Here is a 25,656-nt window from a genome sequence, read left to right as displayed (position 1 = left end):
GGGGCGGTCGGATGGGTCAGAGGTTCTGAGGAGGGCAATCAGGGGACAGGAAGGGGGAGGGGGGCAGAGAGGGGGTGGGGGCCAGGCTGTTTGGGGAGACACAGCCTTCCCTACCCAGCCCTCCATATAGTTTTGCAACCCCGATATGGCTCTCAAGCCAAAAAGTTTGTCTACCCCTCAGCTAGAAGGTTGGCACTTGGGACTTTTCTTTACTGGGGAAATACACACATCTAAGTGAGTGACAACAATGAGCTGTGATTCAGCCTTCCACATGGCAAAAAGAAAAATTTGTCCAAGCCTCCATTTGAATTTTTTAAATTTATTTGGCTCCTCCAAATGTTTTCCACATGCCCGTGTACAACATACCCTTGGAAGGTTTCAATTTATTCATTAACATAGTGTGCACTCTGGCATCCCCATACAAATCTGCCGCAAAGCTCGTCAAGCCAGTGGCCAGGATACTAAGCTATACTTATAGATCAGACATGAGGCCCCAGTGAACATTAAGACCAGGTTTCCTTGCACCTCTGCCCCCAAGTTATTAGAAAGCATACCTACTATGAATCAACCTTCCATTGAGGGATCGCTGAAAGTTGGGGTCATCTGTCACAGGTACCCAGATCATTAAAGGTATTTAGGCACCTAACTCCCATTGAAGTCAATGGGCGTATCACAGGGTCCTCTCACTGCAGTGGCACCTCCTGCTGGTCATCCTGGGAATTAGCTCTCCCAGTCTTGTACTCCCCCTTCAGTGGTGTCTTCCCCCATTCTGTCTTACTGTGCAGCCCCTCTCACTCCAGTAACTACAGTCTCCTCTTCGTGGCTTGGCCCTCTGGCCAGGTCACTTGAGTCCTCCCCTTCCAGGGAATTCAGTCTTTCCAGACACACTGGCTAGCTGGCTGGCTGGCATCTTTAACATCCTTGCCCCTTCCCAGTGGTTGGTAGGGGATTCCAGCCCAGGTACCCTATAACAAGCAGCCAAGGTCTCTGTGTCATCTTCTCTCTTATTGCTGTTTCCCTGGGCTTCTTCCTACCCATCTGGCTTCTCCCCTTTTCTGGGTTTGCCAGCTTACTAACTCCCTCCATTTAGGGAATGACTGCAGCCTACTTCCCTGCAGCCAGCCACTTGGCTTTATAGGCCCTGCCTGTTGTTGCACAGGTGGGCCTGTTTGCAATCACTCAGTTCTCTGCTCCCTGGCTCCTCCTTCAGGTGCAGCCTAGGCAGTTACTCAGCCTACCCAGCCACCTTAACCATGCTCAGTCCAGAGTGGGGTGGACACTCCATCATAGGGAGATAAGCACCTAAATACCTCTGACAATCTGGGCCAGGGTCCACAGGTGCTTGAGGCCTGGTGATGTAATGCAATGAGCATATACATGCATGTGAAGCTCATAAGCTCATATTTATTATTAATGGGAGGCAGGGACGTTCCACGGACATTGATAGTGAAATATGCTCCTTATCCTGCAGACACATATTTTAATGGAAATACATATTGCAGAGAATGGCTTGAAAGTTTTAGCTGTAAGAAAAGAAAGTAACACTCACCTGCAACTGACAAATGATATTATTTAATCAAGACTGCATTGTTTATTGTGCAGTTACTTATCAATTAGAGTCTAGCTTTTCCAGGCAGTAGGCAGCATTCCTTCCTGCAGACTATTTTTGTGGGGCCTAGGAAGCCAAAAAATCCATTCAATTACCTTTAAATGCAGTTACAAGGCAATAACAGTGGGCCTGCCTTGTAAGTTGCTATAATTCTTTTAATTGCTAGGCTCTCCGGGCCTGCTGAGCCTGAGGACCACAATAACGATCTGCACAATGTGATTAATTAGGATGATGGAGGAGATGTCATGCTCTAATGTGGTGACATTCTACAGGCTTGTTACTGCTGCTGCTTTAGAATAAATACTGACCAATAGGTGATCCACCTGGTAGATTATTTCTTCTTGAATTATCCTTGACCAAAACAAGTACTGGAAATCTTTCTTACAAGGCATCTGAACTCTTCTCCCATAATCTCTATTCTCTCCAAACTTTTTCCCCACTAAAAAACGTTACAGCTTTGTAAAGGTCATTGCATACACATCTCAAAACGTAAAACTGCTTTTGATTCTTCGCTACACATGCGCAATGTAATATGAAATACCACTGACACCTGTGGACACTTATTTAACGTCCTGGAAAGAACAGAGTTTGGAAGGTGACATTTGAATAGTAGAGTGGACCTTTCAGAATCAATTCCCCCTAGCACAAAAAAAGTGCCTTTTCGCAGAATTAGACAACAAACAAGAGAGCAAAGTATCTCCATCTTTTTTAACCTGGGAGTGATGGCATGGTCTCACTTCACCTCCTACAGTTGTAGTACACTTTGAAACCAGGCCATGGTGGGGCCTCTGCCCTGCCATATGGCCTTGGGGAAAAACTGCAGAGAGAAACCAGCCAGTAGGACCAGCCGCCAAAGCAGACAAAACAGGGCTCTGGACATTCAAAGGACTCTCTACAGTTTTAATAACAATAGCAGCGAAGCCGCAGCAGCCTGGACAGCGTCTCTGGCTAGCCACTCCAGTATGCACACAGGCAGGGCCGGCTCCAGGCCCCAGTGTTCCAAGCAGGTGCTTGGGGCGGCATTTGGAAAGGGGCGGCAGTTCCTCTGGCCGCCGCGGCAATTCAGCGGCAGCTTCTCTGTTCCGCCCGCCTTTGCCAGCCGCAAATCGGCAGCAGCTTCTTCCTTTTGCCGTCCGCAGCAGCAGTTTTTTTCACTGCTTGGGGCGGCAAAAAATGTAGAGCCGGCCCTGCACACAGGTTTCTGGGCAGGGAGGTAGCCTGTGCCACCACCCCTGCTACCCTGACGACACTGCTATTGTTATTTGAGCTAGACCAGAGCTGTCTCTGGTACACCTACACCAGGAGCAATCACGTCTCCTGATTGCAGTGTAGACATACCCGGTCTCCATCTCAGCATCACTCCACACCTGCCCTTCTTACCCTCTACCCTGTCCTCTTCAAGCCCCATCCCTTCAATGTCTCCTCTCTCTTCACTTCCCCTCCTCCTCCTCCCACACACAATTTGCTTATCCCTTCCTCACTAAACCCCACCTTAAAAAATCATGGAACTAATATACATGGCATCCCATTGTTCACTCAATATGTGTTTTACCCCTGCTCCCTGCCCTGTGTCTGACCTGTCTATTTAGACTGTAAGATCTTCAGGGCAGGGACTGTTACTCCGTGTTTGCATGGTGCCTAGCACAGTGAGGCCCCACTTTTGGTTTGCTCTCAAGCACTGCCATAATAAACATGATTAATAAATAATAGTAAAGTTGTATTCTCACTCATAATAGGAAGCAGCTGGAGCAAGATGGACCCCTCTTCTGTCCCTGCTCCTGATTAGAGCAGCTGCAGCAAATCAAAAGCAGGGATTCCTCATTCCCACTGAGCAATGGCAATTTTTCTCCTCTTCCCATCTCACCTCTGTTCAAACAGCACAGAAGAAAAAAAACACTTAATACATATGTGGTAGATGGAATGCAGCATTGTATACTGCATTCCAAGGGAAGAAGCGTTAAACTTCACTGTGAGTGAAATGGATTTTCACAGTTAGAGAATTCAAAGTCCACAGACGTGAACTGAAGAAATTCTGGACTTTCACTCCTTTTCAACATATTAGAATTAAGGTCACTAATAGTGGGTTCCACTACATACACAACAGAGATAAGGAAGTACCTAAAACACTGTGGCTTTATGCAGAGGCATCTATTAGAAAATGGAACAGCCTCACTATCTAAGAGGATGATCTCCTTGATTATAGGAGGGAACATCCATGTAACGTTATAATTAGATATAATACCGCCTTAGGCTGTGAGTGAGCTTGGCGGCTCTCAAAAGCAGGGTTTAACTGTACTTGGATGGTTAAAACCCAGTGTTCTTTAAAAAGTAGTTTGAGATTCAGTAGGTGGCACTCTTCCTCTCAGAGTCAGTGCTGACTCCATTGCATAGCGGTATGGGGTACTCTGCTTTTGGAGAGGCTGTCTTCTTTCAAATGAAAAATACAAGAGCTAAAGGCAGGCCTGTTGGCCCCAGGCTTCTCTCCAAATACCGATGTAACTACATTCTGCCTATAAGAGTTCCCCCTGCAGTTTCAGATAGGTAGAGTATTCTTCCCTCCCTAAACTGATGTAACAGTATTCTGTGCTGTTAAGAGATTGTACTGTTACCACAAATGGTCAGGACCTTGGCAGGTTTTTTTTGTTGTTTTTTGTTTTCACCTAACTTGTGGCACTTTCGTTTGACAATTGGGGACTTACACAGTTAATTTTTATGGCTGCCCTGGAGCGGGTGGTGGGTCATTGAAATAACAATGCAAATTGGTTGGCAAATTGATTTGTGGTCAAAGTTTAAATAATAAAGTTATTTCACATATAACTACAAGGCTCTTGCTTTGTCTCATTGTGCTGACAGTACAAGAATATTAAACATTAGTTATCCACTGCATAGCCAGAGTATTCATAAACACCACAAGCAAGGAAACAGTTTTCCTATGCACTCGTTTTTAATGATCACTTTGTATTCCCAGACATTTCACCCTGACAAATGAGTTACGTTAGCAGGACACAGTCTCTCATTGTGATTATTGCTATGCATAGGCCTTCGCTGTGCTTTATCTGAGAGGCTCTTGCAGCATGAGTCCCTACAAACTGTATAGAGAAGCATAGAACAACAATGCTGCTTCTATCAGTGCTGTTTCCAAAGAGGGTTCTTTTTTCAGTACACACAATCCTCTCCATACAAATATTCAAACACAAAACCACACTTGTACTGTGGACAAAAAAATTAAAATTAAGTCAGAGTTAGACAGCGACTTACATTTTTGCAAATGGACATTTCATACCAGCAGGTCACTATAACAGTGGGAAATTTCTGACCAAAAAATTCCTTAAGTGCATACTTAAGGAAACGCACTGTGTACGTGGGGGTAACAGATTCCTAAGTGGCTAGCCCACATCTCTCAAACGTCTAAACAGAAGAAGACTGCCTGAGCATCCAAGGGCACAGCAGTTTGAATCCCACACGAACCTCCCTTTCGTGAGATGGACCCCATCTCCTGGAGGTAACAGGGATTGAACCAAGAGCTCTGCAACTTGAGCTAAAGGATTAAGTGCTATAATTGGCAGCTGTAACTGATCCCCAATTGTGTATCAGGGATGCGTAACATAGATGTAATCCCAGTGCCCATGTGTGTCGCCTTTTGTGTTTATTTTTCAAACAAATTCTAGCAAAATGAGCTTAGTGGCAAGAACACTTGCTGAAAAAGCAAACAAAGCAACATTCCAGAATATTTATAGAAAGCAAATTTCAGAAATGTAATTGTAAATATTTGCTCCAGAAATCTGATTCTAGGAGTTACGATGCTCAATTTAGGGAACAGAAACTTACCAACAGCCCTGTGTCTCCCTCCTTTTTCGGTTATTGAATACTTGCAACCAGACATCTCCAAAAATTATTCAGCAAATAATTTCAAATAAACACAATTAGAGAAAATTGCTGTCTATTCTTGGACAGAGGCGACGTTTGTTGTGAATTTTTCACCCACCTCTATTTACCTATCACCCCAGAGATATTTGGAGGTAATTAATGTTTGTAATGTGTTTTACAGTTCTCAGGTAAGCATTGCTATACTGTTACCGTGTAAAGCATTAATATTTAACTATTTTATACTAGTACAAAATCTCACATACCCTGAAACGGTAATGCCCCTTTGATACTGAGGTTATTCTTCTGAATCTCTTCTTTCCGTATCTAGTGACACAAGGTAATAGGCCTGATTTTTAAAATGGTTCTAAGCTGGCATTTTCACATTCACAATCAATTGCAAGCATAAAACTGAGTGAAAAACTGGAGGCTGCATTTCTCAAGTCAGTCCCTGTATTTCATTGAGTAATTTTTCTTGCAAATGTGCAGTTATAAAGTAGAATGTAAATAGACTCCTCCTAAAGAAAACAAACTATTGAACATTGTGTTAGGAAGTAAGGTAAGGCTAAGTATTTCTAAAATTTAGGACATTTCTTCAAAAGAAAATTGCTTTTAGAGTTTATGGAATCTTTTCGGAGAACCAGCTCTAGGCACCAGCAAAGTAAGCACGTGCTTGGGGAGGCATAATTCCAGGGGAGACATTCCGGCCACCCTTTTTTTTTTTTTTTGGCTTGAAATTTTTTGCTTGGGGTGGCAAAAAACCTAGAGCCAGCCATGGTCTGCTGTCAAGTAAAGGTAACAAAAACTCGTATGTACCCCTACTTGAGGGGTGGGAAGAGAAAGCTTTCTACAAGTATGTCTCCACATAATTACACTATTTAAATTGGGGGTATTCAGCACCTTTCAAACGCTTAGTGCTAAATGCTATCTGGAAATCGGCTTTAAAAAGGTGAGGTTACAGTAAGTTATCCTATTCTAGCTTTCAAAATTAACTCAAGTAGATGACAGCACTGAAAATATTACTACAATCTAAACAGACATTTCTAATATTTTGTGTTTCATTGCAAAACAAACTCAGTTGGTGATAACAGGATATGAAATGTCATTTCAAGTATGTCTTAGTAGCAAATGTGCAACAACATCTACCTCTAAAGGTAAGCCACCCCACACACTCTGCTGTAGTCAGATCTGCAGCTGGTGTTGGCAACCCAGTTCCTGTCCAAGTGGAGGAAACTGATCACTCTGGTTGTCAAAGAGAAACGGTTACATTTTGCAGAATAAACTGATGCTCCCAGCAGACATGCAGCTCTACAAAAACAAATATAATTAAGAGACTGAAATAGCTTTCTGCCAAATTTGGGTGTAACAAAAAAAAACCAAAAAAAAAAAACCAACCCAGCATTAAGGTGGAAAACACGGATTGCTTTTTTACTCAATTAACTCTAATTAAGCCTCGACTGGATTGTTCTTAGTTTAATAATGGCATTCCTCAAAATTACAGCAATTTACCAGGAACTTTTGACTCTGTATAACTACCTTCTTCTAGAATAGCCATAATTTCTTTTAAAAAATAGATTCTCTTCAGATGGGAAACCTGCCTCTGATCCAGCAACTTCATGGCCCAGCGCAATGGAAGGTGTCAGTTTTGTCTTGATTTTTGGTTAATGCCATATACCATGGCTGAACAAGAAATGCTATGGTAATATGACTTGGCAAATCATCCAGACTTAGAAAAATATATCTGGCTACTCCTTTTAATCCAGGTGGTTCTTTCTTATTGGCCTATTAGTATTGATGTAGTAACAGATAGTGGGATTCATGAAAACTGTTCCAATTGTAGAAGTAGGGCCTTCTATTTGGCTGAGATACTCTGGTGTTCATTACTTGCTGCAGAACATCTAAATGGAGCTTATTTGCTGTACATTACTGAAGGAGACTGAATTTTAAAAAGCAGGGCACAGCATCTTTCTTGGACATCCTGTTGCTCAAGCATCTGATGTCAGCATTGATTAGAACTCAGCATCACACTGGCATTCAGGCCCTGCCACATCATGCATTCAGATCACCACCATCAGCACAACAAAGACATTTAATGTCTCGTTCCCAGTGGGACAGTCCCAGATTTCCATTCTCAGCCTTGTGTCCTGCTGTAGTACTGTGGCACAGGAGAGAGAAAGGCCCACATTTACAGTATTATTGTTAGTAATTGCATCAAAGTTTTGGCAGTCTCCTCAGTGACCTGGTTCTCATTCCAGCACTGCAGAAGAACCTGCCAAACACTCTTACCTTCACCTATGAGCAGGGAAGGAAAGAGGCAGAAGTAGTTTATTTTTTAATTCATGGCCCATAAGCACCAAGAATCCCTGGAGAGCAGTCACAGCAAGCATGTAATAGGGCTTCACAGATCACTTCATTGTGTTCAAATGTAGCTAGGGAGATTAAAAAGAGAAGCAGGCAACTATCAATTCATTCCCCCCAAAAAGTGACAACCCAGTACCAGTAAGCAGAGAGTCTTCCCATTAGTGTCCAAGGCCTATGATATTTAATGGCTTAATCTGTTTACAAGGCCACTCAGTTGTCAGGACTCTCAGCCCCCTTACTGTCACCCCTTTTTGACCCCAGTGGCTAGTCAAAGTTTGGGGCCCCAGGAAAGTTCCAGCTGGGAGCAGAAATTGATGATAGAGTCTGGTATTTTCTTCAATGCAATCTTGTTTATTTGCAAGGGATATAAAAGGTCCTGCTTCTCTGAATGCAGGAGGAACCAGAAACAAAGGAATAGTTGCTTAGCTTACAGCTCCAAGCGTTTTTAGCCAATATAAGACCCAAAAGCTCTCTCTCTCTCTCTCACACACACACACAAACACACACTTTTTCCAGAGATCCATAGGCCAGGTCTACACTACAAACGTACATTGGTAGAACTACCTTGCTCAGGGGTGTGAAAAATCCACACCTCGAGTGACATAACTATCCCGACTAAAACCCTGGTGTAGACAGTACTATGTCCATGGGAGAGCTTCCTCTGTCAATGTAGCTACCACCTCTCACGGAGATGGACTAACTACACAGATGCAAGAAGCTCTCCCGTTGGCGTAGTAGCGTCTTCACGCTGCAGCGCTGTATGTGTAGACAAGCCCATACTCCGTGCTCATAGGCTATTGCTCGACTTTTAGCTTTTTGCCGCTGACTCTCTGACCTTTTGTGTCTTTTAACCCAGCTTGACTTTTTTCACACACAAGCCTACATGGGCAGTCAAATCCTCTGCCTTCACGGTTCTAGTTTCTGGGCGGATTAGTAGGCCTTGTTTTAGGCGTGGCCTCTTAATTGTCTCACAACTATCCGAACTGAAGAACATGTTCACACATCAGTTTTAACTCAACCTATAACAAGGTTTAACCCAGCTCACAACATTATTTATTTGGCAGATAATCATGTATCACAATCTCTTCAAGGCCAGATTAATGAAAATGACCCAGGGCCTAAGCGTGTGGAAGGAGGCACCTCAGCTTCCAAAATCATCACCTAACAGTGCCCCAAACACGGGCTGTTCAGCAGTGATATTAGGGGCATGATTTTCAAGAGAAGCTAATTGATTTTTAGGAGCACAGAAGTCCCATTGAAAATTCAACCTAGAACCCCACCCAATTTCTACAGCCGCAGGGCAATAATATATATGGCCCAAATTCCCTTTACATGCTGGACAATGATAAAAAGGTAAAATCTCTATATTAGTCAAACCAGGTAAGGATGCTGAATATTGAAAGCCAGTTAAAGGAGGCATCAGCAGAACAGTAGAAAGCTAAGGGTTTGCCACAGTTACAACCCTGGGAATGCCAGCAGCAGCTATGCTAATCACACTTCCACTTGAAAAGAGTACAGTTCCCCCCACCTCTCGCTGTCGCACAAAACTTAACATGCAGATGTATGCCATTTCTCAGAGTAATTTTAAAAAGGGCATGCCTACACTTAAAATGCTACAGTGACAGCTGTGCTACTGTGGCGTTTTAAGTGTAGACAATCCCTAAGAATGACAGAAGGGATTCTCTTGGTATAAATAATACAGCTCCCCAAAAGGTGGTAGCATGGTCAACAGAAGAATTCTTTGGGTCAACCGAGCGCTGTCTATCCGGGGGCTTAAAGTGGCTTAACTACACCACTCAGAGCTGTAGATTTTTCACACCCCTGACCAAACTAGTTAGACCAACCTGATTTTCTAGTGTAGACCAGGCTAAATTCAAAATCCTTCTTCCAACTGTCCAGACTCCGCTCTTTTCTCATCTCTCCTCTCCACAATTCCAGATCGGTACACTTTATACAGGATCAGAGCTCCTAGGCATACTTCCTCTTCATATCTTTCCAGTCGGTGGCTGAGCTAAAGAAAACACACCATGGCAAATATCAAGCCTCGGTCACCATAGTTAAGGACTCCAGCAACTGTTGGAAACCACAACTGTAGATGCACATCATTGTGAAGAACACCACAGAAGGAAAACCAGGATATTCACTATAAGTAACAAATGCAACAGGACACCAATTTCCAAAGTAAACTGCGTAGGCGTGATCTTGGGAATTATAGACTGATAAATGTTAGGGAGTGCAGCCTAATGGATAGAGCACTCAGATAGGACTGGGGAGACCTGTGTTCCATTCCCAGCTTGGCCACTGGCTTGCTAAGTAGCCAAGTCACTTCCCCGCTCTGTGCCTCTGTTTCCCCACCTGTGCATTGGAGATAATTATACTGACCTCCTTTGTAAAAAGCTTAGAGCTCTACTGATGAAAAGTGCTATATAAGAAATAGGATTATTATTATTTCATTACTAGATTAATTAGCAATTCAGACAATTTAATAGAGTTCTAAAACACCCAGATCAATTTGGGAGGATAAAAGCACAGCTTCTTCAAAGGAAAAACATACTTCTCTAATCTACTAGAATTCTGAGCATGTCAACAGAGTAGGGGATAAAGGAACCCCAGTAGACAAAAGTAGTTAAACTTTCATGAAAACTTTGACAAAGTCACTCACAAGAGATCATGGAGTAAAATCCGTTGAGCAGTCCTAGGGTGTGACAAAGTGCTGTCATGGATTAGAAACTGGATAAAAACAAAAGTACAAATGGTCAGTTTTCAATATAACAAAAAGGTAACACTGAGGTATTCCAAGAATCCATGCTAGGTCCTGTGCTTAACAGATTTATCAGTGACCTGGACAACGGACAGAACAGTGAGGTGGCAACATTTGTCGAGAATGCAGAAATATTTAGGTTAGTCAAGACTGGGCAAGGGACTCCAGAAAGACCTGTCAAAACTTAAACGCTGAAAAATGCAAGGTAGCAAACATTGGAGAAATAATTTGACCACCACCCAAGCACTGCTGGGTTCTATCTTAATTGTAAATCATTCAGGTAAAAGATCTGAGCGTCACAGCTGAACAACGTGCAGTGACAGTCAAAAAGCAAACAAAGTGTTATGACGTTTAAAGACTGGGTTAGGGAGTTACACTGAAAATATTATAATGCCATTATATAAATCAGTGGTACACCCTCATCTGGAGCACTGTGTCCAGGTCTGGTCACCACAATCTTATGAGATATATAAGAAATAGAGGGGGGGGGGGGGGGTCAGAGACAGAAAAAGAAAAGAACTGTTAGCATGGAAAGATTTCTGTGTGAGGAGAGAACAGGATTCTTTAATTGAAAAATGAAATAAAGCAAGAGGGGGCATGATATGGATATATAACATAATGCAGAGCATAGAAAAGATATTGGACATTCCTATTTACCCTCTCATTATAATACAAAAACAAGAGGAGCATTCACAGAAATCGGAAGCCAACAAGTGTAAAACTGATAGGACTTTTTTTGTTCAGCCTACATTTTTATTAACTTGTGGAACTCATTGCCACAAGGCATCATTAAGGTCAAGAGCCTAACAGGTTTCAGAAAAGAATCATATATTTATATGGATGTTTAGAAACAGGACACTAGACCAGATGCCCTACCAGTACACTGCTAGCTTTGCTCTAGGAGCGTATTAACAGATGCAGGTACAGGGGACAAGCACACTGCACAAACCCAGATCTTAAATGATGTATGTCTTTACAGAGTATTGAATGCACTTTTTATAGAATGAGGCTTTCAGTAATATTTCAAAAGGGCTTAAGTGACTTAGGATGCTTAAACCTATTTTCAAAAGTGACCTAGGACCCTAAACGACCTAGCAAAATGCTGGTCGTGCAACTGAGACCTATTCCACATACTCCATTCCCTTCTCTAGTGCTGTTTACAAGTGAAGAGAGAGAAGAGGAAGTGACTGACTCCACGGAGCACTGCTTAACTCCAGACTGGAGTGCAGATAAGCTGCATCAAGCTTAGGGTGATATCAGTAGAAACTCATTAAGATGTTCACCTTATTTCAGCAGGAAATATGCATTTAAAGAAAGGACAAAGCTAGATAGTTTACGTATCACCAACAGTGCACCAAGCTAACAGCCACGTGCATTTGGAAGGGGGGGGGGGTGTCAGCCCATAGGACACTTTGAATTGACTATTTTTTTTAAATCATTGTTGCTGATTGGACTCCACCCCAAAGACACACATTTCCTTACCGTACAGGTAAGCAAAAAGCACTGTGTCAGTATTGCCCCTTACTGACCTGTATATAGCTTCAGTTCAAATACAGCTGTAGCATTCATTCAGTATTAGCAAAGACAAAAATTCATGCTTCCATCAAAATTCTGTTGCATGCCATAACTATCACGATCACACACCCCAACTGCTGGTCCCTCCCCATGTTATCAGGGTATCCATTTGGTGCGGTTTATTTTAATACTAATTTTTAAATAGAAAATAAATTTGCACATCACACCGTGAAATCAGTTGACCCTGTCCAGATTTAGGAGAACATTTTGTGCACGCTACTTTCAAGCTGGTATTTTTGGCTGTTTATTAGAACCCTGATCACTTCTTGCTCCCAGACCTTTTTGCTTGTTGGGGGAGTGACATGCCTGGGATAAGACTCTCTCTGTATCATTTTGCCACTATTTTTACAAAGCAAAGCATGAACTCAGAAACCAAACATTTTGATTGGGTGCCTGCCATGAGCAGAGCAGCAATAAGGAATGCAACTCAGTTGAAATGCATGGACTAGCAGCTTTATTTTAGCTCTTCAAAAGATTCTCCAGAAGGCTTTGCGATTCCAAGAGGACCTCTCTCAGGCACTCAAATAATCAGCGAACTTTGTGCAGTTTTAGGACGCTAGAATTACCCAAGGAGACGCGGGCATTGCAGGATTTTGATCTTTTAGGATGATGGTCAAAAATAGTGTGATTCTGAAATGGAGTATTACAAAAACAAGGCCTAGAAAATAGACTGCTGCCGTTAGTTTACTTAATTAGTTTATACACTCAAACGATGAATAAAAACAGCGCTGCAACTGTGATGGCTTTAGTTGTAAGCCTGCAACCATGACAACAGTAAAGTATTACTGAATCACCATGACAAGGAACCAGAGACTATTGCTGCTGCTACATAAAAGCCAGCTTGAGCCAATCAAAAATTGTGCACAAATGGGGGCGGGAGGACCACTACAATTGTTTTACTTTATTTTTATGCAACACAAAAAATTGGGCATTTAAATATTTTTGTTTTGCATCGTTGTGCAAAGCTCTCATGACCATGTCGTTTTTCTTTGATCGCTATTGACCATAATTGCGTGATGAGAACAAAATCTTGTAATGACAGGATAATTACATAACTATTTAGACAGACAGACAGAAAAGAGGGACCTGAAAATGGACAGAGCAAGGAAGGCAACTCCTGGTGTGACTAGCACAGAATCTGCAGAAGGCTTCGTTACTGTGTAATAATGACGGACAGTGATTGGTGGCCTGTGTAACACCAATACTTTTCAATCCTAGCTTCAGGACATCTTCACAGAAATAGAGCTTTCATGGTAACAGATAAGAATTTTGGTGTCACTTGGGTAATTCACTTGTTAGGGCTCTGCACTCCACAGCTGATTGTTCTGATGCCATTGTTCTCCATAACATCAAAACTGCAGCTACCAGCAAGTCCAGATTGGAGCCAGCCCAGGATTCCCTTAGTGGTGTTGAGCTGGCATAGCAGCTCTGTGCCACCCAGCCCTCCTAATGCCGTGAGGGTATGGCCAGAGTGCTGCTGTGCTCCAGCAATTCCCAGTTAGTATATCATGGTCCCAGCCAGTACTACCAGCTCCAGGACTGAGGGCCACAAGAGACCCCTTCCCAAGCAGTACCCAGGGTATAGTGGGCTTAGCTGAAGATTCACCCCTAGGATTTTTACTTCGACTAAATCTAAGTACAGTAAGAGTTCATTCCAGTCCCGGTATAGCACACTCAAAACATATAGACATTAGTATACAATTTCAATCTGTTACAGCACTTTCATATTCTCATAACATCTAGGCCTGCATGGGCCTGACCACAGTGCATTAATACAAAGAAAACAACAACATAATGACACGGATGTGCCCGAGAAGCAGATCTTCAGCATCACAATATACTGTGTGCTTTAGTCAGGCATGTTCTCAGGATGCCTTGTGAGTAATATTTTAAATAGAAAAGCAAGCTTGTTCTTTTTCCAGTCATAAGGGTCTCTCCATCCAGTTGGTATTTCACTCATTCTTTTAAGGTGAGCTCCTCTAATATTTATCTTCAGAAAGCAAAGTTTACTCACAAATAATTGTTGTCTCTCCACATCAGTAAGGAAACAGTCATAACAAGTCAGCTGTCATGTGTTATATGACATATACATTGTTATGCTGGGAGTTGGGTGAAACCTCAGAAAAGCTGGTGGGAGTAATAACTACCCTTCATTCAGGATAAATGTAAGAAGCATTTCAGTGCCTTTTGGTGTAAAATAGTTGTAACAATAGGTATCATCACCCAACACATGGGCCACATGCAAGATTGGTGGAGCTATGTGGGCGAAGAAGCATCACTGCCGGTTGAATGCAAACACTGAAGGCTTGGTAGTATTCTGATGGTGGGGTGTGTGTCTCAGAGCAGAAGCAGCCAGAAACACTACAAAAGCAGACAGAGAAGGCAGCAGAAAGCTATGAACAGCCAGAGACGCACTTGTAAGGAGAAAGAGCTGAGAGAGAGCTGTAACAGTTTTAGGCTAACCTGTATTTCCCACTCCATGGTCCATTGAAGGCACCCACTTAAAAGATTCCAACTCCCAGCTGTCACCTCTCTTGGGCAGAGACCCAATGATTTTAAGGCTACATAGCTCCCTGGATTATACTGCAATATTCCCAGCAAGTCAGTCTGCATAAAAAGGCCAGGCCCTGTGCTTTGCTTTCTCTCTGAGGGCTATGACCAGTGCACTTGCCGGCAGTTACAACTTACCACACAGCTCTTTCTAAGCAAGCACATCTTCAGGTACAAGTATTATAGAGAAAATATATCAAAAACAATAAATGCACCTATACGCATGCTCACAGCTTACCAGAGGTCACCAGCAGTCTTATGGGGCCCCACTAGGCCAAAACCTTTCCAACCCTTCCACAAGGAGGTCCTATCTGTTTGCTGGATCAGGAAGAAAGCCCCAAATCAGTTTAAGCCCCGGCTATTTATCCCAAAGTCCTTTGTGTCTGTTAGTCTCTGGAGAATCCAGTCTGAACCAGAATACATGAACCTCCCCAGGAGATGCTACTTCTCTGGAGGTGTTATAACCTGAGTGATTTGCTACAAACATCCCCTACTGTTTTTACTTTTTGGAGTAGCTGTGGTAACCCTCCCCCAGTGGAGTGCATATAATTCCTGTTTTTACAATGACACAAACCATTCATATACTTCATATAACATGGTCTTCCAAAGATATTGCAGGGAGCTGTTTGGGCAGAGTGCTGGCTGGAAAGAAGCTTGGAATACTAAACAAGGAAACTGTTTCCAATTGCTTGCTTCCTACTGTGTTCAGGGAAAAAGGACTTTGGGTAAATTCTTTGTAAAGAAACAGGATTGTAGCAAATAAATATCTGAGTACCATTAATTTCTCCTCCTAACAACAACCACCCACAAGACCCTGAATATTGGCTAACCACTGGTCTAAAATGGGTTATAGTGATCTCTCAGAAGTGACACTGTTTTAAAGAAACTATGGAAAATGAAGTCCTTGGATCTGAGATGGTCCTGTCTTGGAAAAAAAAGCAGCAAAGATTATTGTACTATCTGTAATTCACTGGAGTGTAAACTGCCCTGTGAGCCCCCGCCACACACACCCATGCTTTCCCTTGCTCCCACTCTCCAACAATGTCTGTAAAGGTCTAAATTGGACGATTATGAAGCCTGACTAATTGCCAAAGCATGTTGCAAGGTTCTCTGGTGCTTAGGTGTGAATAGCTAGACTAGGGTTTTACTTTGTGGAAACAGAAAGCTGTTTTTAGGATGGCAGAATGCCTGAGTGAGTAAGTAATGAACTGCGAGCCAGGATGTTCGTTAGTTTTTTGGTGAGAATCTGACTCATGTTTTTGACCTTGGGCAGTTAACTAAAGCATGTGGAAGTTATCTTAGTTCAAACTAATAGGCTAAAAACAGAGCCTCACTGAAAAACAGATGCTGTGAACAATTTTCCCAGGTAAATATATGACAAATTACAGTACTATTATGAAGTGGTGCAACAGAAACCAGTTTGGATGGTACCATGGGACACCACAGTCAACCACTGCAGTTGTTCTGTATTTTCCCCCCATCCCCACTCTCTTCCCATGTTTCCAAATGTACTAGAAATCAAGTATTACTTCCTGTGAATTGTTCCTGATGGAGTTTGACAATACATAGGAAATCTTTTAATGACATCTTTTTTCCAGAGTGGGTTCATCTGATCTTTAATAGTTGATTGGACAAGAGCTCTTTTAAAAAAATACTATGTATTTCTATGAATAAGCTGTTTTATGATTAGTTATTTTGATTTTAAAATTTCAGGGCATATTGCATCCGATGAAATGAGCTGTAGCTCACAAAAGCTTATGCTCAAATAAATTGGTTAGTCTCTAAGGTGCCACAAGTACTCCTTTTTTTCTTGAATTGCTAGAAAGTGGACCCATTCCAATTGGTACAATAAGATATTTTACAAAGACATCAACATCACTAGGGATGTGTAAACCTTCCAAGGTATGTTTTGGATTCACAGAGTTATTTGGAGTTCACAAATCCCTGAACCATAGAACTTAGAAACAGGTTGGATTTGATTTAAATCATTATTTAAATCACTAGTCAAAAAAACTATTTAATAATGGATTTCTACATAAAAGTGCATTCTTGTTGGTTGCTAGAACCTTAAAATATATTCTTCACAACTCAGAGATAGACGTAGGTTTCATTTTTAGAAGGTACACACTATAAGTTTTTTAAGTGATTTATTTTGAAAACACTTTTCAGATTAGTTTTACAGCTATATCAGAAAATGAATGACTGCCTGTTTGGTTATTTCCTTTACCAAAGGTAATTGAAGCAGATATTTATGAAGTCATTGGAAGGTGACCTATCTCCAATTCAACGGGTTAATCATTAATATTTGGAAGATTTTCTTGCCAGGCTGTATTAGGAGGAGAACATCACCAGACAGACATTTAAATTGTTTTATTTAACTAAAACAAAAACGTTACGAATTCTGGATTTTTTTCTTCAACAGCAAACATATTTTAACAAAACAAGCATATTCATTTTTGAATTTAGTTAAACATTCAAGTTTTTAAAATCAGGTTTGTTTGTTAAAATAGTTTCACACTTAAATGAAATATTAAAATAATTAAAATCAACTAGGTCAGCCACGTCAACATGAGAAACTTAAAATATTGGCTTCTGCAGCTAACTCAGTCGTCTTCACCTTCATTTTCCTGTTTGTTCATCATCTGGAAAAGAAAAAACAAGCTTTCCTGCTTTTTCAGGTCCCAAACAATCTCTCAAATTTGGAATGAATTCGTCCAAAGGAAGAAAATATTCTTTCTACACCGGCAGAAGAAGCTACTGCTGTTAAAAGTGAGATTATCACTTCAGTCTCTGAATCCAAGTGCTTAAGTGACTTCTACCAGTTCACTCGTGTAACTTTCTTGTTTCATGTCGAGGCACAGAAATCCCCAAAAATTCTTTTCAGAAATGCCCAACTATTTTGTTTCAATATTTTTCATCGAAGTGAAACATTCAACTTGAACTGAAACTAAACCTTTAAGTTTTGGTAATCAAACTGATCCAAAATTCTTGGTTTCAAATCACTTCAACATTAAAATGCATTTTCCCATAGTGACACATTGCCTTATTGGAGTTGTAGTTCTGGACCATGATGCCCCATTCCTTCCTATGTGCAAGGCTCCCTGGCTGGACTACATTTCCCATACTTCATTTAGGTCATGTGACAAAAAGCTCTGTGACAGCTCAAAAGCTTGTCTCTTTCACCAACAGAAGTTGGTCCAATAAAACGTATTACCTTCCCTACCTTGTCTCTAATATCCAGGGACCAAGACAACTACAACACATCAAAAATAAAATCTTGATAGTCTAGACGTTTACAGACAATGAGTACATACATGAGGATTATTTTGACAGTCCAATTTAAGTGTGTGTGCGCGCCTGCCAGCAACCCGTGCAGTAATTGTTAAACATGTACCTTTCCATGGCTGTATCTTCAGATTCTTCCCCAGATTCCTACTCATGCCACAGCAAAAAATTTACCACCTTTCCTCTCTTTCCATTTTGGCAGAACAGCCCTGATTCAGCAACACATTTACACACACGTACCATTTAAATTCAAAAGGGGCTTGAAACCTTTATTTTCCTGGTTTTGAGTAAATATTTTCTTACATCTGTGGGATTTACTCCTGTGCTTAAATGCTTTGCTGAATCAGGGCCTTGCAGCAGGAAGAGAGCCTGTGTTTATTAAGATTTTTAAATAATTTCTCCTCTTAACTGCCACAAAAATAAGTTTGCTCTCAAATTCATATGGTGGGTCTTCCCTGTACAGTCCTCCTCTGCTGTTCTGGAATTACAGTGCTCTCACTCGCTGTTTCAACAATGAAGAGAACCACATAATTCCAAAGAGACAGGCAAGAAACTCCTCTTAAATAACAATGCATCCTTCCATTTGAGAGCTCCCTATGAAACATATCAGCAAACATATCTTTGCTCCTCAGTCAAGAACAGCTGCAATGTTCTTAAACCAGCACAAGTACCAATGGACACTATAAACAAAGGCCAAAAGAGACAGGGTGCTCCTGAGAAGCAGTGGATCAGGCATCAGCAACAGGCCATTCGGCCCTTTTATATATATCAAGCAGCCCCCTACTCCACACTATTGCCCATAGCTATGGAACCTTTAGGGCTTGATTTTCTTAAGTGCACAAGCAATCAGACAGCACATTTGAGCTTCCTATTCCAGCTTGCATGTCCACACAATGTGTGTTTGCGAATTAGCCATGCAGTTATGAAAGCCAAACCCTTAAAGTTTGTGGTCATATGACGAGTTGCCAAAGCAGCTGGGGACAGAGATTTAACCATAGGTCCATTCCAGTCCATCCCTTGGCTTCTTACATGCTTTTTAGGGCAACACATTAAAGGCCTGATTCAGTGCCCATTGAAGCCAATAGGCATCTTTCCCGGCTCCAAATAGACATTAATTCTTGCCTTAAAGTCACTAATATTACCTAGTTCTACTGTTACATTTAGTATAAACTTATCAGGACTGCAAGAGAGACACAATGGAATCGGCCTCTGAAGTCCAAGCTGCTCTCTCCCATGGTATCTCTCACAAGTATTTAGGTACTTACTATATATACACACTGGGAGTAGTTTTGCTCTTGGTCCCTTGCCCCTCCCTCTCAAGGTGGAACATGGTTGTGTTTTGTCAGTCTCCTCCTCAGACAGACCAAACTAATCCCCTCAAGTAAGTCCCATTGCCCTCATCTCTTCCTTTGTTGAGCCCATCTGTATGTAATATTCCAAATATGCCCTCGCAAGCCTTAGCAGCAAAAAACAATCTATCTTGAGAGCTAACAAGTAAATGAGGTGCCTGTGTCTGATAAGCTGCTGTCAGTTGTGGACACGGAGTGCCCAGACTGAGCATTTCTGAATCGATTATGCGGATTGTTAAAAACACTGGACTCCAAAGCAACATAATACACCAGGATTGCTTCAATTTAAGGCTATGAATTCTAGAATGGGAGCATGTTCGGGAATTAAGAGGTAGTTTTTCCAGCCACAGGAGGTTGGTGAGCCTGCCTGCAGCTCAGAGCAGACTCTTGAGTGGAGCTGGCAAGATAACCTAACTTCTAAAGAGTTCCCTCGGTGCAAAAGACCCTAGAAGAGACCTCCTTTAAGTGTCCATTTGTCAAGTAACGGAATTGTATTTGATGACTCTAGCGAACAGTGAGCTGGTAGAAGAAGGTTAATTTTTAAGATGTCTACAGTAAGGAAATTAGCAGGTTTTGTCGATGGCTGTCAGATGTGGTTCTCCCTCTCCTGCCTCTTCCAAGCCATGTTGAAAACATTTGCCCCTCAGGGGAACAGGGTCATAGCAAAGCACGCTAGGCATGTGTTCTTTGCTAGCGTTCATTAAGACTTGACATAAGCACAGAACTATTTATGCAATGATCTAACTACTTAACTAAGTGAGGTAGTCATTAGCCCCATGTTATGAAAGGAGGCATGTCAAGGGTATGTCTACACAGGAGCTAGAAGGTAGAATTTCCAGCTCTAGGAGACATACATGCACTAGCTGTGATCAAACTAGCATGCTAAACATAGAAATGTAGCCACAGTGGCATCAGTGGCTAGCAGCCCTGAGTATAAGCCCATCCAAGACCGTAGGTTCATATTCGGGGTGACTAGCCCCTCCAACCATTTGCACCACATTTCTATTTTCAGTGCATTAGCATCAGAGTTAGCACAGGTATGTCTCCTCAAACTGGGAATTATACTGACTAGCTCCATTGCAGACATATCCTAATTGACTTGCTCAGTGTCAAACAACAAGTCAAAGGTATAGTTGGGACTAGAACGCATTACACGTCCAGCCCAATGCTCTAACCACTACCCCATACTGTCTGTGATTTGCATAAACAGGAGGATACTCATTTCAACCTCACTTCTGTGTAATCTGGAAGAAAACACTCTTTGACTGACTTTACCCGGGCAGGGACTAAGCTGTGCATTTTAGTGCTGAGTTTGTACTCAGTGCCTCTGACTGTTTCTCTTTCATGCATCTGCTTGTTATGTTAAACCATGTAATGTCTATTCTCAGGTACACAAGTTTTGCTTATATCTGTGTGACTCAGTGAGCATTACCCAGGAGAAACGTATGGAAAAGCACATTCATCCTAGTACTCGGCTACTCACAGGAAAAGCCATCGAACTCTGGGAAACTAACACAAGTACTGGTGTCAGCGAAACAAAACAAAACAAACCCCACACATTCCATTTGGACCTCACCAGAAGAGCGTGGGAATGGGTTGCTACATCAAACACCTACTTGTTAATACACCTCATGAAGCTGGGGGAATGTGACAAGGCTGTTCAAAGGGCCCTGCTTCTGAATCTAGTTATTGATGCAGAGCATTTTAACTGCTGGAGTTGGGTCCTTAGCAGCCCAGAAGCTGAGTAGCCAAAGTTTGCTGGAGTCCACTGTGGGCAACAGGAAATGTTTCAGATGAAACTCTAAACCAAGTATGTCCTCTTCACATCTAACCTATGGGAGAACATGGGTCTGCAAAGGACAGAGAAACCTAGGACAATGGGTCCTATAGGAAGGGATCACACAGGGTGGAGGGGGGAAAAACAAAAAAAAAAAAAAACACATACCACACCACACACAGTTCTTCCTTCTCAGTGAATCCCATGCAATGAATCAGATGGCATGAACTCAGCTATTCATCTCCATTTGGCACTTTTTAATAACATCTCATTTCATACCGTAATAAAAACAGTGTGTTTGTGAGCTACACTGAAAAGCTATAGGCATATTAATGACCTGTCTCTAGCAATGCTCCTACTCTCCCAGCTAGGCTATAGAGGCCCAGGGGCTCCCCCTAGCTTGTTATAGAGAAGCCCTGCTTAGCTCAGTGGGGCCAGGAAAGTGTGCCTAAAGAGGCTAAAAGAAAAGGAGTACTTGTGGCACCTTACAGACTAACAAATTTATTTGAGCATAAGCTTTCGTGAGCTACAGCTCACTTCATCAGATGCATTCAGTGGAAAATACAGTGGGGAGATTTATATACATAGAGAACATGAAACAATGGGTGTTACCATACACACTGTAACGAAAGTGATCACTTAAGGTGAAAAGAAAAGGAGTACCTGTGGCACCTTAGAGACGAACTCTAAGGTGCCACAAGTACTTCTTTTCTTTTTGCAAATACAGACTAACACGGCTGCTACTCTGAAACCTAAAGAGGCTAGTGAGGGACGAAAGAAGGTCATACTTCAGGAAACATGCTGCAGTGGAAGGACAACAAGGTCTGTCCTACTGTGGGGAAGCCCCGTTCCTGGTAGTGAAGCCATTGGGAGAGGGCCTATTAAAACTGTAAGAGAGTAAACATACCTAGCCAGGCTACTGTGAAGTGATTTGTTGCCACGCTCACTGGAAAGCTGAGTCACCGCTGGAAGAGTGTGTCAGTGATATGACATACACTCATCCTTGGTGTGGAGGATGCTGGTTACTCCCACAGCTACTTGAGAGAACTGCAGTGCAGGGAATTGCTTATTCCCTGTGCTTGATGGAAGGAAAGAGAAAGAAGCAAGCGGCCAAAATCAGAAGTGAGGTATAGAATGTATAAGTTAGACCCCCTTTACTATTCAGTGAGACACAGACTTATTTATACCTGCCACCCATGTGTAAGGGAATCAAAGCTGGTATACCTTACATGCAGAAGCAAATAAAATACGTGTCATTTAGAACAGTAGTTCTGAGCCAGAGGTCTGTGTACCCCTGAGGGAGCACATAAGTCTTCCAAGGGGTACATCAACTCATCTAGATATTTGCCTAGTTTTACAACAAGCTACATAAAAAGCACTAGCTAAGTCACTACAAACTAAAATTTCATACAATGGCGTGTTTATACTGCACTATACACTGAAATGTACAATATTTATATTCCAATTGGTTTATTTTATGGTAAAAATGAGAAAGTAGCAATGTTTCCATAATAGTGAGCTTGTTGGATCATATTAAAGAAGTTCTGTATTAAAATCACAAATGAGTTTGATTCCCTATAGTTTAAATTCCAGGGTATTACTAGTTAAGAGGTCTCTTGGTTTTTGGTACTGTTTCTCTCCTCTGTGTGTGAAACTTGCAAGCTGCTAATTGTGTTAGTACATTCTAAGACAGTGTCTGTTCTCAAAGCAATTCTTTGTAACAACTACTGACAGAGAGAGACTCAAAGCAATACTCTGTAACAACAGAAACAGCACCCAGAGACTCCCCGCCCTTTTGTTGTATTCATCTTGCTTTGTTAACAATTGTGATTAAAATAGAGATAGAGGATGTATGTGGATGGATGCTTGGTGTGGATAATAACTGAATGATCAGGGAGGTGCCGGCCTAAGAATCCAGTGTCCATCAGCTGAAGAAGGCATCAAGTGGAAATAACTAGAGGACCCCCGGAGGGCAGACTGGAATCCACCCAACAGCCTCAAGAATGGGAGACCAAAGAACAAGATAACATCTGGCAGCACGGAGCCATCAGGAATGTGCCATCTGCTCACTGATTCAGCAACAGCATGATGAAGCAATTCCCATAGACTGACATAGGAAGAAATTCCTATAAAAATGGACTCTAGAAAGTGAGAACTTTGGGGTCTGATTCTGCAAATCAACTTCCAGGAGCATCAGATGGGCATCTGACAAGGCCCTGCTCCCTCCTCATGTCCAGGCCACCTGGCCAGTGGCTTGGCATGAGCAACTCTAAGGCTGGTAACTTGATAACAACCTTGCAGAACCTCTGTGTGTGTGTATGAATGAATGTGTGAATAAATATGAAATTGAATGGAATGTTATAGCTATAACTAACTGCTTACTATGATTCTTTCTGTATTCACAATAAATGTGGCATTTTGCCTTTTCCCCTTTAATAAGATCCTGCAGGTTTTTTATTTTATTGGTATAGCAAGCTGTGATACAAAAATCAAAACAAAAAATACAAAAGCAAGAAGGTCGTTAAGTGAGGTGAAACTTGGGGTATGCAAGACAAATGAGACTCCTGCAAGGGGTACAGTAATCTGGAAAGGTTGAGAACCACTGATGTAGAAGTAGACCCCAGCCTCTCACAGCTCCTTGATGTGTGTTAGACCAGCTTCAATTTCCTTACACCTGGGTAGAATGGGTGGCGCAATAGCTAAGTATCAGGAGCACACAGTCCATCATGTAGCTATTTTTCAATTTCAGCTTAGTCTACGAAGTGGTTATTTGTGACCCTGCTTCTGTGTAGACTTTTACTGCATGTACGGCATGGCGTTCGGCTGCCATGATTTATTGAGTCAGGATATTCAGTGCAGGTTGATTAAAATGTCTGGCTTAAATTTTCTGCATTCCTGCACTATCCCTATTCCATATACACATGTGCAGGAAGCAAAAGAATCTAACTTATTATAGCTTTGAGTGTAGGGAAGTAGTGACTTGGTGAACAATGGCACTTACATAAGATGTTATTGTTTACAACAGAGGTTTGGAAGAGAGATATGGCAGGCAAACAATGCTTCACAAAACATTGTGCCATGTTCCAGCCTTGGGAGGAGGAGATAATGAGAATAAAAGGTTTGTGGAGAAACAGGACTTCTTACTGTCATGGTATCATAAGGTACATCTACACTGAACACTCCTGTTGGTAACAAGTAGCATACCTACACTGCACGCCCCCACAGCATGAATATGAATTGCAGTGTAGATGAGGAGGCACTGCTCATGTGAGTAAAGACACACCTGAACTCTGAGGGTATGTACCTGAGTATAGACCAGGGATGGGCAAACTTTTTGGCCTGAGGGCCACATGTGGGTATGGAAATTGTATGGCGGGCCATGAATGCTCACAAAATTGGGGGTTGGGGTGCGGGAGGGCAAGAGGGCTCTGGCTGGAGGTGCAGACTCTCGGGATGAGGGGTTGGGGGTACAGGAGGGTGCTCTGGGCTGGGACTGAGGGCGTGAGGAGGATTAGGGCTGGGGCAGAGGAATGGGAGGGGACCAGGGGGGTAGACTCCAGGTAGCGCTTACCTCAAGCAGCTTCCAGAAACAGTGGCATGTCCCTGCTCCAGCTCCTACGCGGAGGTGCGGCCAGGCGGCTCTGCGCACTGCCCTGTCCACAGGCGCCGCCCCTGCAGCTCCCATTAGCTGCAGTTCCCAGCCAATGGGAGCTGCGGGGGCAGTGCTTAGGGGGGGCAAGCTGAAGTTCCCAGCCAGTGGGAGCTGCGGGGGCAGTGCTTGGGGGGGCAGCATGCAGAGCCCCCTGCCTGCCCCTACGCATAGGAGCCAGAGGGGGGACATGCCACTGCTTCCAGGAACCATGCACAGTGGGGCAAGACCTTGACTCCACTCCCTGGCTGGAGCACTGGAGCAGGGCAAGCCCCAGACCCCACTTCCCAGCGGTAGCCCGAGGGCCAGATTAAAATGTCTGGAGGGCCAGATGTGGCCCCCAGGCTGTAGTTTGCCCAGCCCCAGTATAGACCCTACACAACTCTCTACAGCTGAAGCTGTGCCTCTCCAATCTACACCGCTGTTTTCCCTGCCACAGTCACTGACTCCAGCAGCAGGGACAGGCGCTGTCAGGCTCCCCAGTGGCAAAGCCTTTCACCGACACATGGAGCTCCACACCACAGTATGGATGCAGCCTGTTTTTACCGAGGCAGGTAGCTACACAGCCTACACACTGCTGCAAGTGCGGTGCAGTCTAGATGTAGCCATAGAAGCAGAGGTGAAAGATCCTGGATCTCTAGTTAGAACCTGGATAGAAGGAAAGCAACTGAATCTTTGGCTGCACAACAGCTGGAGACTGGAAGAGTTTGAGACACAGGGATAGTGGCCACTCTTTCCCCTTTCACCAATGACAGCACTAAAAAAAAAAAAAAAAAAAGCTACCCACTCCCAAGCACTCAAATGGTTACTTGCAGTGAATGATCACTCACGAGATTACTACTACAAACTCATTTCTACATCATCTCAACCCAGGGG

At 42.7% G+C, this 25,656-nt stretch overlaps 1 long non-coding RNA gene across 2 annotated transcripts in view; it reads right to left on the bottom strand.

Annotated features, from left to right (window-relative positions):
• Positions 1–25,656, bottom strand: part of LOC311523920 — a 100,262-nt gene that overhangs the window by 16,910 nt on the left and 57,696 nt on the right. Inside the window, exons 4-8 of one of the 2 annotated variants that reach the window (XR_014712451.1) lie at positions 10,497–10,564; positions 9,679–9,845; positions 6,620–6,781; positions 5,740–5,800; positions 3,337–3,475 (exon numbers count right to left, since the gene is read on the bottom strand). This is a non-coding gene — a long non-coding RNA (uncharacterized lncRNA). The remainder of the gene's footprint in view (positions 1–3,336; positions 3,476–5,739; positions 5,801–6,619; positions 6,782–9,678; positions 9,846–10,496; positions 10,565–25,656) is intronic. The other variant, XR_014712452.1, reaches the window with a different exon arrangement.

Source organism: Lepidochelys olivacea (assembly GCF_965140295.1).
Source record: "Lepidochelys olivacea isolate rLepOli2 genome assembly, chromosome: 7".
NCBI classification, from domain to species: domain Eukaryota; kingdom Metazoa; phylum Chordata; order Testudines; family Cheloniidae; genus Lepidochelys; species Lepidochelys olivacea.
The sequence above is the reverse complement of the archived record's forward strand: the minus strand, read 5'-3'. Positions and strand labels throughout refer to the sequence as shown.